The sequence below is a fragment of the Rhipicephalus microplus genome, chromosome 4 (assembly GCF_043290135.1).
Source record: "Rhipicephalus microplus isolate Deutch F79 chromosome 4, USDA_Rmic, whole genome shotgun sequence".
Taxonomy (NCBI): Eukaryota; Metazoa; Arthropoda; class Arachnida; order Ixodida; family Ixodidae; genus Rhipicephalus; species Rhipicephalus microplus.
In genome coordinates this window covers 17,206,148-17,227,422 of record NC_134703.1, presented here as the reverse complement: position 1 = coordinate 17,227,422, position 21,275 = coordinate 17,206,148, and the positions used below count along the sequence as shown (strand labels likewise).

Sequence of the window (21,275 nt, the reverse complement as noted above, 5' to 3'; positions counted from 1 at the left end):
GTTTTGGGACGTTAAACCCCACATATCAATCAATCGCCTCCGTAGAGCCGTCAAGGCGGCGCTTGGACTACCTACGTACGCATCCACCAACCGTCTCCTAGCCATGGGAGTACACAACAACCTGAGAGAACTCACCGAAGCACAACGTAATAGTTAGCTACGAAGACTGCGCAGCACCCAAGAGGGAGAGCAGCTACTCGTCAGGCTAGGGTACCCTCCGAATTGATGTGGATACAGCACTTCAGGAAAACAGCTACCCAGTGACTTCCGAGCAAGAAGTACAGTCAAGACGCAGCTGAGCTGCCGACGAGATCAGACGCGTTTCGACAGCTCCGTGAATATCAGCTGATAGCATCGGCTCGCGTGACCATCGCACCACCAGCGTTCCCGCACTGTTTGCGCCCTGGCTCAACGCAACGACGCCATGCTGTCTGGTCCCACCGGCTAAGGACAGATCTGCTGGACGCCCCTTACGAGGCCTTGGGGTCACACCCCCAGGCTCTCTTCTTCCGGACACTATCGACGACCAGGACTAACCACCCTTGGCGCCGTTCACTTCAACGTTGTGCGCGGGACGCTCGCCAGGACAGTTCCGGCGTCTCGCTGGTCGCATCTGGCGGCGGCAATGCTCCCACGTTTTTCATGGGAACCAATATCAACGGCTGCACCGGAGCTTATGATACAGCCATCACATCCAGCCTCCGCTCCGAAACACAGTGCGAAACGCGTGGCTGAATAAAAAATATAAAAAATCCCAAGCATTTCCCCGAGGGTGAACATGGTTAGGTGCGAATGCACGGGGTGATGCTATGAGGGGTATTTATTAATTCGCACTATTATATTTATTAATCACACTATGGTGCCTTTATGGTGTAATGGTTCCTGGGAATTCCTGGGAACGTGATCACACGGGGGAGTTAACGTTAACTCACTGGCGAATGCCAACGGATTTTAACTTTACTCCCCCTCATAGCATCACCCCGTGCATTCGCACTTAACCATGTTCACCCTCGGGGAAATGCTTGGGAGTTTTATTACTGATGATGATGATTAAAGTGTAATTAATGAATTTAAGTGTTGTTTGTCATGAAGCATTTGTACACAGAAACATTATATACGAAGTATTATTTATTTACACTTCACGACGCGTCTGGACGAGCAAAGTCCAGGGCTCGCACCCTCTCACGCGTGGCACGTTCACTGGCTCGAACGGCTTCGGGAACGCCCACTCGCCGTTGACGATTGCGAGCGGCGTCTTGACGCCGGCCTTCATCGCCCTTCTCCGCCTGACGCTTGCATTGTCGTTCCCCTTCTTGGGCCGCGTTCGCGGCTCGATGCTGAGGCCTCATCTCGGCCTCGCGAGCGCGCAGTTCTCCATCCGCTGCACGCTTCGCCCGCTTGTCCTCGGCCTCGCGAGCGCGAAGTTTGGCATCCTCTGCACGCTTCGCCCGCTTGTCCTCGGCCTCGCGAGCGCGCAGTTTGGCATCCGCTGCACGCTTCGCCCGCTTGCTCTTGGCCTCGCGAGCACGCAGTTCGGCATCCGCTGCACGCTTCGCCCGCTTACTTTCGGTCTCACGAGCCCTTCGCAGCGCCGCCTTGTCTTTTCCAACGTCGGCGAAACCACCGCGGTACCGTCACCTCCAACGACGGGTGCAGTGCTGGTATTCGGTTGTACTGCATTCGTTGTTGATGGTAGTGTTGCCTCCAGGACATTCATCGCACGACCCGCTCTCGACGGGAGACTGAGAGAGTAGGCGGGCGTGCGAGAGAGAGGGGTGCGCGCGCAGCTGCAGCGAGCGAGGAGAGCGGAGGAGTGAGCGAAGGGGGAGGGAGTATAAGGCGCGTTACTGACACCGATATCAGCGTCGCGTCCGTGGCTTATTCGGTAGAGCGTCGCGCTGCGGCCCGCCAAGTCCTTTTTCTTTTAAAGATAGAGAGAAGACTGCGGACGCCGCCGACGGCGGTGGATGGTTTGGGGTCGCTTATAAAGTGTATTAACACTTAAAACAGCTGATTTGTCTGCTTCAGTTACACCAGCAAGCAAGCGGGAATGCCTCTCTCCGGCAGCTGTTGCCTCACCCTCCACCGTGTCTAAGTACAAGGTCGTCACAATAGTACGTGAGTGCTTCGACGTATCAAAATTGTCAAATCGCCTCCTTCAGTCAGCCTTCGACGCCTGCCTCAACACCACCGCGTTTCAAGGTTTCTGTATTCACCATCCCACCAACAGCGTATCCGTATGGGTGTGTTCGCTAGCGGATGTTGACCGCCTCACCCAACTGCGAACTCTGCCAGTCACAGCTGATTGTACCGTGCAAGGGGAAGCGTACTTGAGTTCGGGCTCGGACTTGGGTCGGTATGTGGTTTTGAGGTTGAGCCAGGAAAATTGTGGGAGGGCCTTGCTGCTGCTTTGACCTGCTCGACTCACAAGATCGTCACAGCTCGTTATATGGGCCGTGGACGCACGTGCCCTGTCACTCTCTAAGGTCCTCGAACGCCACCAAGCCGCATTACGTATTATGTGTACATCCTGCAATTTTATGTGTACAAGACCGGTGTGGTACACAGCTATCGGCGTTTTCGTACCGGTCACATGCGAGATTTTTGTCCCCAGCTCGCAGACACTTCCATGCAGTCCGCCGAGACGCACACGTACAACTGCGGGCTCTGCCAAGTGGACTATGATGATATAACGTCCGAAGATTGTCCAGTTAAACAGAAGGCTCTCAAAGCCCATCGCCAACGCAAGTGCCTCCAGCGTTCAGTGACACAAGAAGAAAGGGATGCGGACATTCCGACTAGCAATCGGTTTGAACTGTTGTTTCCCTCCGAAGAGGGCACACAAGCATTGGTAAATCTGACAATGCTTGCTATGAAGCCCCCACGTACAGCGACGCTGTCCAGCGGGCAAAAACACGTTCAGCAGGCAGCGTACATGCCTAAATTGAGTGTTACGACGACAGACAATCTGGCGAAGCTTCACCAACAGATAGCGCAGCTCCAAATGGAAGTCAAGCGCCTCTTTCGACGCAGAGCCCATCTTGCTTGACCCGCTGGACCAATTACAATGTGTGGTACAGACGTGCCGTACGCTGCTTCTGTTCCGAAATCATCCTCTGCAAGCGCGTCAGCACCACTCAAGATGACTCCGGCAAAGCTCCTCCACTTTGTTGCCCGGCAACTCCAAGAGCTTTGAAAGGTGTTGCTCACGAACCTTCCACCGCAATGACCGCTCTTTCAAAAGCAACGCACCATCACTGTGTCCTGCAGTGAAACTGCCGGGGACTTGCAAATAAAGTTGGTGAGCTTCGCTATAGCCGTGCACTGGGGAAGCTCCCCGCTTGATGCCTGCTTCTACAGGAAACGAATTCGCTTCCACGCATCCCAGGATTCACTGCGTATGCTTACCCAACTATCCCTGATCGACGCAGCACTAATGCGTTGAGACCTCCAGGCAAGGCTGCAGTGTATGTTGTGACTACATATCCCTAAACGCAAGTTCCCCTGCTGCCATGGTGTAACCAGTGGCAAGAAGTGGTGGCAGTGCTCCTCAGACTTCCGCGTACTGACGTGATTGTGCTTTCAGTTTACGTGCGTCCGTATGGTAGCAGCACTCCTCGATTGCGTTTCGGGTGGCTGGCTCACCTGCGTCAACCTACCCTGGGTGCCCAGTGCTAGTTGGGGGAGACTTCATTGCACCTCATCAGTCGTGGGGCTACCCTTCTTCCTGTGCTAGAGGCAACTTCGTGATTGACATATTTACAGACGTACACTTTGTCCTTCTGAATGCCCCGGCCACTTCTACACGTCAGTGGTATCATCCCTCTGCTCCACCTTATGCGCCCAATCTCTCTTGGTGGTTGGGCATGTGTGACGTTTCGTGGGACCTAGAACCAGACTGCTGGGGGAGTGATCTCCATTCTTTGATAATCAGTTTGGCCACGTTTAACCAGCGTCGCCTCCGACGTCGGTGCCACAGAACCAACTGGGACTTCTTCCTCAAGGAAATGAACGCCTTGATTGCGGAAACAACGTCTGATCTATTGCAGCTGTTAACCAGAGCTGTACAAGCCGCCACTCAGTCAAGATGGGTAGAGGAGAAGCGACCACATCCAAATTTTGCATCTTCTGCGTCTGTGGGCAGTATGCCGTCGTGCAGAGCTAGCCTTAAACCAAGATCCAGCAGCCACTGAGCTTCGTGATAACTTCAACAGACTCACCACTGCAGCGCGTCGCTGCGAGAAGTGTTTTGCCCGGTAACGGTGGGTGGACAGATGTGCGTCACTCGGTCCATCGTCTTCAACCACCTCAATATGACGAACGTTCCGGAGCATGAAATTAGGCACCCGTACGCCGGACCCAGCGGCCAGTGCGTGTCTGTCTTCTGGATGCACGCCAAGCCAGTTCACTCCAGAAATAGTTAAGGCTTTTTCCCTGCCTACAACCTGTCCCCACCACACTGTGGTGGGCACAGGTTCGTGTACACTGTCCGTGTAACCTACCTCCGGAGGTTGGCGCGACCCCTAGTCAGTCAGACATCGAAGGCATTCAAACGCCGTACACGATGGCGGAGCTCCAGGCAGGAATTGACCAGGCAAAAATACGCAAGGCACAAGGACCAGATGGGATTTCCTATGAAGTGTTCAAAAAATGGCAGCATATCCACGGAGTGAATGATGGGGAGTGGGGCGAAGCATTCGTCCGTCCATTCGTTCTTGCTTCCGTCCGTTCCTGCGTACGTCTGTGTAACCGTCCATGCGTCCATCCACCCACCCGTCCGTGCGTGCGTCTGTTCGTGCGTCCGTCCCTGCGTTCGTTCATGCATCCACGCCTGCGTCCGTTCATGCGTCCATCCATGCATCTGTCTGTGTGTCCGTTCGTCCATCTATTCAGCACTCCAAGTACCACCATCTCGCATCTTTTCATCATATATTCTCCATATAGAAGCACCGCCATCCAGCGGACATTTCAAGGACTAAACGGGAGGTGGCACATGCACACTTTCCTACGGCTTGCGCTTCGGGTTTACTTCCCACCTTTAACCACCTCGAGTTCATGGTATATACTTGTTCACTGTATTCATGGCTATGCGGCCCAACGCTCGCTAAACCTTTCTAAAACCAAGGAGGTTACACCCAGCGAGTACAACGTAGCAACCCTTTGTTGTCAGATCGTGCTAAATGTACATGCCAATAGCTGCTAATGGGGATCGCAGCGTGCGCGTTACCTAAAGGCCGAATGCTCCTGTCTCTCATTCCCCCTTAGCAGCCATTAAAATGTGCATTGAGCACTATCTTTTATTGTTCAACAACGCACAGAAGAAATCTCTCACCAGAACCACCTTGGAGGTCAAAATCGTAAGGACCGCTATTTCGAGTATGTGCCACTGGTGGTTACGTACTACGAGGGACGCACAAGCCACGCCATAAGGAGCTTCGTTCCTAAAACATGGATAGCCCAGCTCTGCAGTGGCTGCTGGACACACTTAACGCATCTGGATAACCGGAGAGCTGCCTGAATCGGGAAAGCATGCCGAAGATGTGCCAATACGAAAGCCGCGAAAGCACCTGAGACCTCCTTAATCTTCGGCCGATTGCTCTAACATGTACGTTGTGCAAGCTTCTTGAACGCATGTTGGCGTAGCGCAGCTCCTGGTGGCTGGAAAAGTACACTAGGTACCATCCGGCCCAGATTGCCTTTCGACTGCCTCTGGGCACGGAAGATGGTCTAGATCGTTTGACGTCCATGGTTCTTGTGGGAAGAAGATCACGCAGCATTCGAACCCTTCTCGCCATGGACGTTCATAAGGCCTACGACAACGTCAGCCACTCTGCGATCATTTGCATAATGCAATGGCTTCAACTTCCGCCTCGCATCTGCGAGTTTGTTGTGTCTTTTCTGTAACACCATACCTTCTACATCTGAGTAGGCAAGGAACGAACCGGGCACTTTGTAATGAAGCGGGGTGTTCCACAGGGCTCGGTGCTGGCCACGATGCTTTTAATGTTGCCCTGTTGCCTCTCGCGTGGCAACTAGCACAGATTCCAGATGCTTTTTTCTCCTGTATGCGGATGCTTTGACTGTGTGGACACCATGTCCAGACCTGCAATGATAACAGGAGGCACTCCAGAGGGCTCTGGACAAGGTGTATAACTGGTGCGCGCATAGGAATGACATTATTTTTCACGAAAATTGCACTCATGAGTTTCACCAACAGACAAGGTTGCCGTCGCCTCCTGCAGACGCCGATTTGTTTGAGCCTAAATGGCCACACCTTCACCCCTGTATCCACAATCCGTGTGCTCGGGGTCAAACTGGACACACCTGGCTCTGCGAATGCGTGGGTTCGCTCTTTTCGTCGGAGTGCCAATACGCTCCGACGAATGAGACGGAGTGTCAATACACTCCGTCTCATTCGTCGCATCTCTCAAAAGACAGGAGGTGCCTGTTCTCGAATGGCCCGTATTTTGGTGCCATCAATCTTATTACAACCACGGCTCGTTTAACAAGCTCAGTTTCAATGACTGACATTGAGAGACTGGGACTTGCTTGAAACCGCCAACCAAGATTCCATGAAGGCGATTACGTGCCTTCCTCGTATAACACCTATTGCGATCCTCCAGGCGGAAGCGCAGCTCAACACCATCGACGAAATTGTACACCAGCGTCGAGTCGCGCGCTACCTAAAGCGTCAAGCCGTTCCTGTGGTGGCAGCTCTAGCTCACTACTATTATTCAACGCTGCCACAGCCGAACGCACCATTGGCAGAAGTTCCACCATGGCTCTAGGCACAGGCCAGCGATAACTGACCCCTGATCCGCCTGCGCCAATCCACCCGACAAGTGGTGCAGGAGGGCGTCGTCACTACCACCGACAACTTACTAGTGGTATACGTAGACGCAGGTATCGATAACTGAGTTCTACACACCAGTCTTGTATGCCCCGTGCTAGCTGAAACTGAACATATCTGTTTTTACGTAACAGAAGCACCGTTCCCATCCATATTAGTGGAGCTCACTGCGATACGGGACGGGTTAACAGTTATGATATCCTAAATAGATTCTTTCTCACACGATAAATTGCTTGTATTTACGTACTCCACGCAGGCTGTTCGATAGCTGCAAAAAGTGACCAGCTCCCTCTATATAGCCTCTGATATACAACGACTAATTCACTCGTGTACCTGTCCTGTCCACGTATTGTGTACCCGCCGGTCAGCACCGTCTCAATTGGAAGGAGATGCCGCTTGCCATCCAGCAGCTGTTCAACACCCACCGCCTCTACTTCGTTTGTCCCCAAAGGACAGCTGACTCGTGCACAAAAAAATCCCCCGGCGCTCCACGCGTGCACTCATTCCTCGGCATGAATTATACCTTCCTGGTGGCTTGACTCGCCGAGAGGAGGTTGCGCTTAGGAGGATTCGTGTGGGCGCCGCCTTGACTCCTGCAATCCAGGCTACATGGAAATCCGGTGCACAGCCTCCCCCAACGACATGCACATTCTGCGTTGCCCCAGTCACAGAGGCAACGCTTGATCTCCTATTGGGAACCTGCCCGGGTCTTCACCAGGCTCGCACTCGCCACCTACGCGGCCTTCACCACCACCCTGCAGCCGACCACCTGACTTGGCACTTCTGGCCTTTATACAGGAAACATAACTTTTCCTTTTTATTTAACTGATGCTGTATAGGCATACTACGGCCCACAAAAATTATTACATTTGCGTCACTTCCACGCAATATGCACGCTGAGCGCAACGCTCAGCGCCGGCGGGGAAAGGTGAAAAATCAATCTCCTCCAAACACTCTCTTATACTGCAACGCCGCTAGACACCACTCCCGCAGTTTTACAGTTGGAGCAGTGGTGAACAATGCTCACGACGTAGTAGGCTAAATCAGCATACCTACAAAGAACATATTCGAGGGCGAAGAGTTTGCCGTCACTCTGGCGATTTCCCAAGCTGTCATAAACCTTCCTCACACAGATGTTATTCTAATCTTTACAGACTCAATGGATGCCTGCCGTGCCTTCACACGGGGTATTGTCTCGCAGCATACACACCGAATTTCAAACACTGCAGTCCGCACACCACACAAGTTCCTGCTTGTCTGGACCCCTGGGCACGCCTTTCTCCCCGGTCATGACTGCGCTCGTGCAGCTACCCAAGCACTGACTAACCGGGATCCGAAGGAAGAGCTCTTCAACCCCGATGAGGAAAACACAAACATTGAACTTCTAGAATATTGAGACACTCTCGATTACTACAGACTAGAACGCATTTGGTACCCTCCACCACACCACACGCTAACATTAGAAAATGCGACTGCGGTGCGTCAACTGCAGGCGAACACATTTCCGAACCTCTATTTTCTCCACATGCTCCATCCCACTTCTTATCCTGACAAATGCCCTGGCTGTGGAGCGGTACCGACGTTATTGCACGTAACGCTGGAATATCAGCGTTCGCCAGCCAGGCGCCCTGCCAACTCCTCTCCTAGAAATACGTTTGGACGCGCAATGAAAAAATTTTTGCCAGGAAAACGGAATCATCAGAGGTGCTGAGAATTGCTGAACGCGATGATTTGGACAAGATGTGCCGCTAGGTATCGAATTGGCACTCTGAATTGGTACAGCCTGCTGCGAAATGGCGTTATTTGACAGTTGTCAATACCATGATGCAGACAGTTTTAACAGAGTGGTCACGCATATTGGAAGACACTTCAGTGCTTTACATTTGAACGTGCGCAGTATTCAAAATAAGGTTTCTGATCTCAGAATGTTCCTTGATTCCTTAGCTATAAAATTCGATGTACTTTTGCTTTCCGAAACATGGCTCGCTCCTAATGACAGTCCTCCACGACTACAGTCTTACAAATAAAATGGTGTTACCAGGACTAATAGTCGTGGCGGAAGTGTTGCTTTGTACGTGAAGGACTGTATTGCTCATGATATTATTAATGAGATAACCTTTGTGACCACTACCATTGAATGTATTACAATCCGGTTACCAAATGTTCTAGTTACTGTAGTGTATCTGCCACCCACAAGCAGCAAGTCCGATTTTCTCGCTACTTTTGAAACCATTATATCTGAGCTTCACTTGTTCCGCGTGCCATTTTCTCTGATGGGTGACGTAAATATCAATATGCTAAGCGAAGACGTTGCCACTATGAAATTCGAAACTATTCTGTCCAGCTATCGTTGTCTGAACCCTATCGGTCTACCAAGCTGAATCACAGACCATAGCGCCAGTCTTCTGAACGTCTGTATCACAAACGTGCGGACGAATAAGACTTTTACAGGCTTACTTTCACTTGACCTTAGTGACCACTTAGCCGTTTTTGCTCTTTTTTCCACTGCAACGAATGAGCCTAGGTACAATGAAAAAACAACGTACCGCGTCATAAACCAGCTCACCCAGGAAAAATTTTACTCAGAAATAGCCCTTACGGACTGGTCTTTTCTGAACGCAGGGCAAGATTCAGATCGCGCATATAGCGCTTTCTCGCGCTATCTCAAAGCATGTTATGATAACAGTTTTCCCATGGTGAAGCACACAGTAAAGAAAAAGAAAATTCATAAGCCATGGATCAACACTAATCTTCACAAAAGAATCAAAACAAAAAACAAAATGTATCACAAGTTTGTTCAAACACGTGACCTAGAGGTGCTGAAAAAATTCAAAACGTATCGCAATAAGCTACATGCCGACATTCGCAAAGCTAAGAAGATTTATTATGAATGCTTTTTCGTGAAGATTTATAATGATCCTCGTAAACTGTGGAACGAAGTGAATAATCTGGGCCAATTTACCGAAAGTAAAATGCGTATTAATGTAAAAGCCTTCTCCAAGATATGAGCGACGATGCAGCTATTACGGCTATGAACGAATATTTTGCCCATTCTGGTGATTATGTGCCTCCTTCAGGACATTGTACGCAAGAAAGGATTACCCGTAGAACGAGAGAGCCTAACACAATCAGTCTAAGTCCAGTAACACCTTCTGAGGTTCACAGCTTGGTAATTAGACTACAAAACAATGTAGCAACAGGCGCTGATGAATTAAGCGCAGCGCCCTTGAAGCACGTTGCGGACCTTATATCGGAGCCCTAGGCTCATATTATTATTTGCATGTTAGTTTCTGGTATTTTCCCCTCTGAACTCAAGCTGGCGCGCGTATGTCCTGTGCACAAAGGCGGTGCTTTGAATGACATTTCAAATTGTAGGCCAATTTCTGTTTTACCAGTGCTATCGAAGGTATTTGAGAGTGCCATAAATTGTTGACTAAGGAACTTTCTTTCAAAGTATCAAATAATAAACACTGCTCAGTATGGTTTCCAGAAAGGAAAGTCCACTGAATTAGCCCTAATAAACGTAAAAGAGGTGATACTAAACAATTTTGAAAAAAGACTATATACAGTTGGACTGTTCCTTGACCTGAGGAAGGCTTTCGATAGCATAAAACACGACATTCTAGAAGGAAAATTATTTGACTACGGATTGCGTGGCGCTGCTCTTAAACTAATTATGAATTACTTATCTGATAGAAAACAATATGTTAAACTCGGTAGCTTAGCGTCAGCAGCAACAGAACTTAAGCAAGGCGTTCCACAAGGTTCTATCCTAGGACCCTTGTTATTTATACTTTATGTAGATGATATATGTAATATTCCTTACACAGAAAAACTACTCATGTACGCAGATGACACGAATGCCTTTTGTCAGTGCTGATACAATGGCCGATCTTCAAGTTACTGTATCTAATTATTTAAGACACCTGGAACTGTGGCTCCATGAAAACAAGCTTGACTTAAACGCAAGTAAAACAAAATATGTTATATTTAGGCCTCCTAATAAGCCATGCATTAATCTGAAGTTCTCCTTTCAGGGCACCGCGCTGGAATGTGTTAAAACGCAAAAATTTCTAGGAGTATGGTTTGAGGAAAACATGTCGTGGAATACGCATGTGTCAAAACTGGTCTCTGAATTAGGCAAAACTGTAGGTTGCATGTATAAGCTATCATACCTTGTACCATTATGGCTTAAAAAGGCTATATACTACGCCCATTTCTATTCTCGGTTATCTTACTGTGCCCTAGTATGGGCAAAAACGTCTGCTCAGAACCTCAACAAACTAGAGATGTTACAGAAAAAAGTTCTTAGAATATTCGAAAATTTTTATGGGCTTTCTAGCGAACTACGAACTCATCAGCTCTTCATAAATCATGATCTTATTAGAGCACGTGACCTTTACGCATATAAACTAATACTTTGTACTCAGAAAAACAAACTTCATCGGCATTCAATTGACAGCACATGCCGATACACTCTCCGAAATCAACTAAGACCAGTTCCCTTTTCTCGCACACGTTACGGAGAATGCCTTCTACACCACCAGATACCAACAGTATTGAACAAACTTTTAACTGGTATTGACTTCGAACTGCCTGAACGTAAATTCAAGAAACATGTGCGAAGTATGTTGCTACAGATATAGAAACTGCTCAAATAGCACTAGCTATCTTATGTTATCATGTTTTTTCACGTGTTCTTCTTTTGTATAAAAATTGTTGTTTTTGCGCATGTGCGTACAAGATTTGTGACCCACGTGAAATGGTGTGTTTATTTTGTTCACTAAAAGGAAAAAGAACTAAGCTTTTATATTGCCTATGCATGTACAGTGAATTACGCAATATTTTTGTAAAATGCCTGCTGCTCTTGAAGGGTTCATGGGCTCTCTCAAGATGTCTCCGACATCTTTTCGCCTAAGGACCTCCGACTTGATGTTGTTGGAAATAAACTTGACTTGACTTGACTATTCCTACCTTACAAGACTTGGAGGCCGTACTGTGTGATGAAAGCCCGAGTGGCCAGCGGGCGCTGGTTCATCGGGCGCGGGACGCAGCAGTGGCCGTTGGAGCTCTGGACTGAGAGCCCCACCCGACATTTCTCTATGATTGAAATAAAAATTTTCTATCTTTCTCTCTCTATCTATCTCTCTCGATTGCCTTCGGGGATGTGGGGGCGTTTTTTTTTTCTTTGAATACGCGGCTTTTTCAGGGTGATCGCGCGCACACGCGTGGACAAGTCACGGCCTCCCGCGGCGATCCCTGTAATGACAGCGCACCGTGTTAAAATCAGCCAATAGCGTATAGATGACTTTCTACGAGTGATTTTTGAGTTTCCTCTGTCATTAGCCGAGAGAAGAGAAACCAATTTTCAGAAGGCTTTGATCATTTATTGGGATTTCCACGCCGCGTGCGGCGCTTTATATGACTCACTTGTTCTCGGGAGCATTGACTGCCGATCTCCAGCGCACAGCACGTAGCCATTTGTGTATAGTGTTGACGTAGATAAAGTGGCACCAAACTCTTCTTTGACATCACGTGATTAAGGAAACATTACACGATAAATACGGCTCAGACGCACCACTGTAGCTTTTTTTATTGGGATAGAAATTACGTGAACATTTCAGGTGCAATTTACCGAATGTGTGACGTCCTGTATGAAGTTCAAAGGTGATGACGTCGCCTTGCGCATCATGTGTTATAGGTACAAGTGAGAGCATGCGAGGACAGTCAACGATGCCACATGAAGGGAACAGCAATTTCAGCGGCGGACTTCAGCCACGCGAAAGACTGTATGGATGTCCTGAAGCGGAGCGCCGTAGGGCTCCGGCAAAAACTGCGTACTCTTTGAGCGCTAGAACAAAGTCGCACACTCGCTGTCTTGATGGCGATCAGTACACGGCTGACACCTGTGTAGATGTTGTGTTCTCACGGCTTAGCTTGCATTTCAAACGATAGAGAACACCAAGGTTCTTTTGATCACTACAAGTGCAGTGTTTTCTCAGGGCAGCGTTTTCTTCAACTACGACATCGTCTGCTAAAGGAGCTAGCTGCTAGCCTTACTTCATAGAACATTCAGTAATGCTGCTATCGCATTCGTTGCTTCCTCTTTCGCGGAAGTTCTTGTTCTTGTTTGCATCTTAAATGCCAGGTGCTGTGTCCAAGGTGCTATACTGTTGCTCTGATAAGCTCGAATAAGCGGATTTCAATTTTGGCCATGCTGGTCGCATACCGACAATCGTACATCTAAAACACCACCACAGATTAATGTGCTCGTTAAGAACTTCAAATCAATGAATCGATGAATGGATGAACTTTATTAGTACCTTCGGAACACGCTCTACCACGTTGTGGGCCGCTCTAGCGCGATATTATAAAAATAATTAAGCCAAATTTGCAATGGTATGCCTCATAAACATTGTGTGCCCTTCGCACGTAAGACAACCGAACCTAATCTTGAATAGTAATATTGTTCTCAAATTTCTCTGTGCAGATGGACTTTCCCCTCTGGAGCGTCAGACGTCACTGAGACCTAGAGGCACTCACTACACTCTTCACCGGAACCCCCTGTGAGCGGATCCAGTCAACATCTACGAAAAAGAGGGGCCACTAGGCCAACCACATTTCGAAGCGGGAGACGTCCGGCACTGTGAAATGGATCGAAAACGCGCCCCGCATCTCAAATCTTGACCAGCTCACACACCTCGTATGGTGTGTGCGTAGCACAGTTAAGAACTGTCCTGAGTAATTCTGTCGGTGGTCATTTTGAATGAATTTCACACGGGGAAACAGCCAGCCAAGATGTGAATGCCCTGCCGTGTCAGCCCCAGCTCGCACGTGTCTTGATGCAACCACCTTGGTTTCTATAACAGCGCTCATGTGCTGTTCATAATGTGTGCAAGAATGGACTGCTTCGCCTCCCGTGGTGTTGTGAGTGAGGGAGATCGGTGTGGAGTGATTCGGTCGCCAGTGACTCAAGTTGACCCAGCCGTGTTGATTTAACTGCCGAACGTGTGGAGAAGACGCATGCCACAGACTATGCCCTACCTAGTGCCCAACTCAGCGTTGTTTCCAGTGCCAACTATGCTGTGTCGCCATAATTTCGCATTGTTCGCTTACCAATTTGAGCAAAGAGACACTATATGGGCTTTGTAATAATGTAATTCAATGTTGCTTTAAAAGGCAGAATTTTCGTAACTTCCACGACTAAGTTCCGCAAATAAGTATAGAAAGTCAATAAGTTTGTTCTGACAAGGTTCCAGTGCTTATTCTTCGGAAACGCAAAAAAAAACCAAATGAATTGAGGTAAGTAGGAAAGATCATTGTATTCTTAGAGATGTTTAACATATCTCAGCAAACGATGTGTAACCTAAGAATACTCTTGTGATGAGATGCAAAGAAAAGTGTGAAAAGCTTACGGCACCATATTGACCTAACTCCATGAACTACTGCTTTGTTGTTGTGTTGGAGCTGCTTCAAACTTATACCACAAGGAACTACAATCATGGATATGTGTTTGTGCTTACGTTCTCGTGATATGGACCTTGTAGTTTTTTTTTAGCCATGATATGAAAGGGGCTTCAGTTGGCTTCTAAAATTTTGCTTGATGGTCTTTTGCAACACAGTAACGTTGTGCGTACTGTGTAATACCAACACCTAGCCGGACGTGTCTTCTTGAAACGCTCACTCATTGTACTGTGATGTCCTAGTACAGTCACGATCACTATGGTAGATAACACACGATCTGCTAATTTATCACTGATAATTTCAGTCCTATGTAACGTTTTACGGTTGTGTTTCACATAACGCGTTTCCACTTGCTGTGCATACTTTGTGTGTTGACTTGGACAGAAGGTCATCAAGATTTTTTTCTTTCTTGAGAGGAACTTCTGAACTTCATGGAACTTCTGAATTAGTATGTCTCGATATATCTTACATCCTCAAGTTGAAGGTGAGAAAGAAGCAGATTGGCGGGCTGGTGCTTGGAGTAGGATAAGTCGCTCATCACAGGCGTCGAGGACCAAAGTTGGCACTTCGTGGCATGCCATGACTCAACGACTATTTGTTCAGTTGACGTCAAGTTGACAGCCACATTCTGAATGAATATTAAGTATACATTTATTTACCGACAAACAAAAGTTCGCTCTACAAAAAAATTTGCAGACATTGTTAAGTAAGGCCGTTTCACTAACAAAAGCTGCTGACGGTGCTTCGTGAATTTACAGAATAACTTGAGCACTCTGTTTCTAGCAGTAGAGGTTTCGCTGCTGTTTGTATGAACATTGTTGTTCGTAATAGATGCAATCAAGCAAGCAACGCACAGCGACTGACACTATCTAGCACGATTCAGGGCCAATTAGTGTCATTGTGCCGGGTAAGACGCATGGACGGGCTGTACCGCGAGCGATGGCTGATATTCTTATGAATTAGCGGGAGACATTCATTTGTCGGCCTGTCAGCTATTCGAACTGTACCCGATGTATAGAGCGTGTAAGAAGGACTGAGCCGAAAACAGATAACACAGACAGAGCGTATACATTGAATACGGCGATAACCACCTAGCCCATCGTGCAACCTTAACCGACCCACACGTCTAAGCGAAATAATGAAGAAAAAAGGGTAGGGATAATCGCTGATAGCATGGGATGCTGGCGGTGTCATAGTAGTTATTAAACAAATTTAACAAGACAGATATCGTAGCGGGAATAGTTACCGTATTTATTCACCGCATACCTGTGCAATGTTTTATCGGGTGTTATCCGCAGATCCTATAACGTATGAGGACTATCTAGAATAGACTTCGGCACGTGTAGAGCAAATGAGGTGAACTCTCAGGCTGCTGTTTCCAAATTTCAAAAGCTGAAGTAATCGGCGCCTTACTTGGGCATAGCACATGGCCCATACTACTTCAATAGAAAGACCTCGCAGGAAAGCTTCGGATTTCCTTCTAAGTTGCGCGCAGTGAACACAAGGGAAACGAAAAAAGATACTAATTCGCGAGACTCTATGTTGTGGATTTCGCATTTTTTGCAGAATCTATTTTTTGTTAGCTTCCATGGTGATCACCGCTGTATAAACCAACAGCTGGTTTCACGTTATTGTATTTAGTATAGCAAGCCGCTGGTGTGCTCAAAGGCAACGTTTGTCCAAGGTGACGAGTCAACGAAATATAGATCATGTGGTTGTAGCTTTCATGTGCTGCTGTCCTGGTAATCAACAGAACCAATACATTTCATACATTTCAGTCCGACTTAATCATTTCGTGTTATGCACACGTCCCGTCCTTAGCGCTGCTGCATACAGGCGGCGAGCGGTAAGCTAAGGTAAATAAATGCAGCGATATTTAGAAATGTCTTTGCATTCACTTATATGTGTTCTAAAGAGGTCGTCTGTGCACCAACCACGACGCACTGGGATAGTGCCAACCAAAGGTCAACGTGAGAGGATAATGCAGGACAGGTGTATGTCTTTTTGAGCACTGCATGGAACTGCCTCAAATTTCATGGGTAGTGATCCCCCGAAAAAAGATTCTCGGGTGGGTCGGTATGACAGGGCACATACAAAAACAGCGTGGAAGATGGAGCACAAGGTAAAGGAGGACTCAAAAACCTCGCTGTTTGTTCGTGTCCTCTTATTTCTTAGACTTTAACCACTTGTTTATATATCTTACTGCGAGTATGTGTGAATGAATGAATCCATAAGCTTCCCACCAACCCTGTTTGAATGCGACGAGACTGAAGAAATAACAAAAATATAGGATTTTGAAAGCCTGTCGGTCATGAGCTCTAGCACTTGAGACACTGGCACCGATGTGCTAAATATCGAATCATGTGGTCTTCATTTCATCCCACGTAGGTAAGTGAATGGCCAGAATCACTGGGAACCACGGAGCTCTCACTGGCGTGCTCAAGTGCTGTTGACATTTGTCACAAGCGATGCGAAAAAAGTGGGACGCGGGGATCGTCCCCCTTCTGCTCCGGCCCTATCATCACAGTATGCGCACCGGATGGGGGACAGAGTGTAGATTAAAAAAACTCATGAGCCTTAATGCCGACAAGATAATATCAAGAGCTCAAAGAACAACACGAAGAAGACTTCTTCTTAAGTGCGCGCGTCCTCATTATGGTACATGTGCAGCGTTACGCCAAATGACGATGACACCATACGATAGACCGGTCCCTGGAGTGATCCTGACAAGTGAAATAAAGTCTATCGACCAGCGGTGTCTTGCAAGTCAAATTGGCGCTACCCTCTCCCTGTCTCTCTCTCTTTTTTCCTCTTTGACAAGCATCTCTTCAGAGTTTCATCCCACGAATGCCGCAGGTCGCGAGATCAAATTCCGGGTGCGGCGGCTGCGTTTTCGATGGAGACGAATATGCTGTAGGCTTGTGTGTCCGGATTTCAGTGCACTTTAAAGGACCCCATGTGGTCTAAATTACTGGAGCCCACCACTACGGCGTTTCTGAGAATGATAGGGTGGTTTTGAGACGTTAAACCCCACACATCAATCAATCAAGTGTTTGACGACGTACGCGACAGCATTCTGACATCATTGATGCCATGACCAGCGCTTCGTATTCGTCAAACCAACTAACCCTCCCATATTATTTTGGTTCTCGCCAAGTTAGGAGGCAATCATGAGCTCACCCAGACAAGTAGATAGATAGATAGATAGATAGATAGATAGATAGATAGATAGATAGATAGATAGATAGATAGATAGATAGATAGATAGATAGATAGATAGATAGATAGATAGATAGATAGATAGATAGATAGATAGATAGATAGATAGATAGATAGATAGATAGATAGATAGACGACCATAGTGCTTGCAGTACACAAAGAAATGCTTCACAATTAAAAGTTGAGGCCCTTGTCACCACTGAGTAGGATCAAGCATTACCTGACGTCGCACTTAAAACACGAATAGCGACTGACTTACAACTCGAATAAGAACTACGGTCACTTTCGCCCCTGAAGACGAGGTTTAATAGCGGGAGCTGATGCGATTGGTGGCCCAACTTGGCGAGATCACGTGAGCTGCAAGTTCACCTAGATTTGAAATTCAGAATGCCTCAGTGCTAATAAGCACCGAGACTCCGGAGTGGCTTTGTGGTGAAATACTGGGTAGCCATGGTGAGGAGCGAGGTTCGATTCACTGTCTACCCTGAGATTTTATCCTTATTTTGTTGGGTTTTTTTTCACTACGGTGCCTAAGACAGCCCCAAACTGGCGGAAAACTATGACGCCGAAACGGCCGTTGTTGCGAACGCGTAACAGCTTTCGCTGTAAAAGCTCTAAGAGCATGCTTGAGCTTTGCTAGAACAAGATGGCGTAATCAGATCTTGTCTTCCCAATGGCAAGCCTTTTCTCGGTACAACAGCTAAACGTTCTGTGAGGAAAGCCATAACGTGGACGCATGCCGGAACATCTGTGAACGCTTGCGGCAGGACAGAACAGATATAGGATAAAGAATAATCTTTATCCCTTAGAAATAAGAGTGGAAAATGGAAATGCGCACCCATTTTCCCCATTTAGGAGCATTTCTGTCAAGTAACTGAAGAACATCCGAGATGAACGCTCTACCAACGGTAAATTGTGTATATAAATGGAGTGCATTTAGCGAGACAGGAACTGTGTGCCGAATGGCCGAGTGGTTAAACGCACCGTGCCGCAGAGTAGGAGGTGAAAGGTTCGAAACGACACTCTAACCTTGAGTTTTTTTATGTCTTTCTAGCGATAAGGTATCATCGCGCGCAATTAAATGTACCAGAAAAATTGTGACACCACGTGATCTCCCTAAAAGGCACGTGACGTGACACTATTTAAAATACGATTGATACATCTGTATAAATCTGGCGCCAAGGTCATGCGTATTGCTCCCACCAATCAGGTCTATTCGCGCGTATTTCAAATCAAGAGTTGATTTGCGACATCACGTGATCTCCTTAGAAGTCAGGTGACGTGATTCGTTGACTAAAATGGCACTAAAGCTCACGTGATATTGCTCTAACTAATCAAAACTTTTGACGCGTAATTTAAATCTAGGAGGGTTTGCAACACTACGTGCTCTCGCCATACAATCGAAGCAACTCGCGCTCTTGCACCTTCCTCATCAGATGGTTTCCAGGGAAGGAACTGGGGTCGCTGCGAGGTATGACGTCAGACAAAAGTTGAGCCTTATCAGCGGTGATAAGGGCCTAACTTTTTGACCACTTTGCCACATACATTGGGGCGAAGCGAACCTCCCAGGGGAAACTGGCGCACGGCATCGCCCTTGTTATGAGCGTAATTGTTGGTCACTGCAAGGTGTGACGTCATACAAACATTGAGCCTTATCAGTGATGATAAGGGCCTAAGCGTTTTTGACCACTTTTCGACCTACTATGAGGTGAAGCGAACCTCCCAGGAGAAGCTGGCACACGGCATCGCCCTTGTTATGAGCGTAGTTGGTCGGTCGCTGCAAGGTATGACGTCGCACAAAAGTTGAGCCTTATCAGCGGTGATAATGACCTAAACTTTTTTTAACAACTTTTCAACCTACGCTGAAGTTAAGCGAACCTCCCAGGGGAAGCTGCAGCTAAGAATCGCCCTCGTTATAAGCATAGTTGGTCGGTCTCTGCGAGGTGTGACGTCAGACAAAAGTTTGGCCTTATCAGCGCTGATAAGGGCCTAAACTTTTTTGACCACTTTTCGACTGACGCTGAGGTGAAGCAAACCTCCCAGGGGAAGATGCAGCTAACAATTGTCCTTGTTATGGGCGTAGTTGGTCGGTCTCTGCGAGGTGTGACGTCAGACAAAAGTTGTTCCTTATCAGCAATGATAAAGGCCTAAACTTTTTTGACCACTTTTTGACCTACAATGAGGTGAAGCCAACCTCCCAGGGGCACCTGCCGGATGGAATTGTTCTTTTTATGAGCGTAGTTGGTCGGTCACTGCAAGGTATGACGTCAGACAAAAGTTGAACCTTATCAGCGGTGATAAGGGCTAAACTTTTTTGACCACTTTTCGACCTAAAATGAGGTTAAGCCAACCTCCCACGGGAAGCTGCGGCTCCGAATCGTCCTTGTTAAGAGCGTAGTTGGTCTGTACTGCAAGGTGCGACGTCAGACAAAAGTTGGGCCTTATCAGTGGTGATAAGGGCCCAAGCTTTTTTGACCACTTTTCAATCTACGCAGAGGTGAAGCGAACCTCCCAGGGGAAGCTGCCGCTAAGAATCGTCCTTGCTATGGGCGTAGCTGGTCAGTACTGCAAGGTGTGACGTCAGACAAAAGTTTGGCCTTATCAGGGGTGATAAGAGCCTCAACTTTTTTGACCACTTTTCAGCCTATGTAGAGGTGAAGCGACCTCCCAGTGGAAGCTGCCGCTCTGAATCGTCCTTGTTATGAAGGAGGTTGGTTGTTGGCTGCAATGTGTGACGTCAGACAATAGTTGAGCTTTATCAGCAGTGATAAGGGCCTCAAACTTTTTTGCCACTTTTTGACACACATTGAGGTGAAGCGAAGCTCTCAAGGAAGCTGCAACACTGCATCGCCCTTGTTAAGAGCGTGGTTAGATGTTCACTGCAAGGTGTGACGTCACACAAAATGTGCAGCCTTATCAGCGCTGATAACAGCCTCAACTTTTTTGACCACTTTTAGACATACAGTGAGGTGAAGAGAACCTCTCGGGGAAAGCTGCCAAACGGCATAATGAGAAGCTGCGACGCAGAGCATTATCACGTGAACTTGGCTTCGTCAATGACATTTTAGTGAACGAATCACGTCTCCTGGCTTCTAGGGAGATCATGTGGTGTCGGAAATCTACATTTGATTTAAAATATGCGCGAATACACTTTATTGATCAGTGTAATAAGCGTGACATTGGCTCCAGGTGTATATAGCTTCACCAATCGTATTTTAGTTAATGTGTCACGTCACATGACTTCTAGGGAGATCACGTGGCGTAGCTAATCCTCCCTTGAGTTGAAATACGCGCAAATAAACGTGATTTGTGAGCGCAATATGCGTGCCCTTGCTGCCAGATTTATACAGATGCATCAATAGTATTTTAAATAGTGTCACGTCACGCGCCTTTTAGGGAGATCACGTGGTGTCACAATTTTTCTGGTACATTTCATTGCGCGCGATGATACCTTATCGCGAGAAAGACATAAAAAAACATAAGGTTAGAGTGGCGTTTCGAACCTTTCACCTCCTACTCCGCGGCGCGGTGCGTTTAACCACTCGGCCATTAGGCACACAGCTTCTGTCTCGCTAACCGCACTCCATTTATATACACAATTTACCGTTGGTAGTGCGTTCATCTCGGATGTTCTTCAGTTACTTGACAGAAATGCTCCTAAATGGGGAAAATGGTGCGCAATCCCCATTTCCACTCTCATTTCTGAAGGACAAAGATTATTCCTCCTCCTATATGTGTTCTG

General features: G+C 47.5%; 1 long non-coding RNA gene across 1 annotated transcript in view; it reads left to right on the top strand.

Annotated features, from left to right (window-relative positions):
- LOC142814181 (uncharacterized) overlaps window positions 1-16,197 on the top strand; it is a 103,424-nt gene extending 87,227 nt beyond the window's left edge. Inside the window, exon 2 of the long non-coding RNA XR_012894835.1 lies at window positions 13,341-16,197. This is a non-coding gene — a long non-coding RNA (uncharacterized LOC142814181). The remainder of the gene's footprint in view (window positions 1-13,340) is intronic.
- Window positions 16,198-21,275: the final 5,078 nt, after the last annotated feature.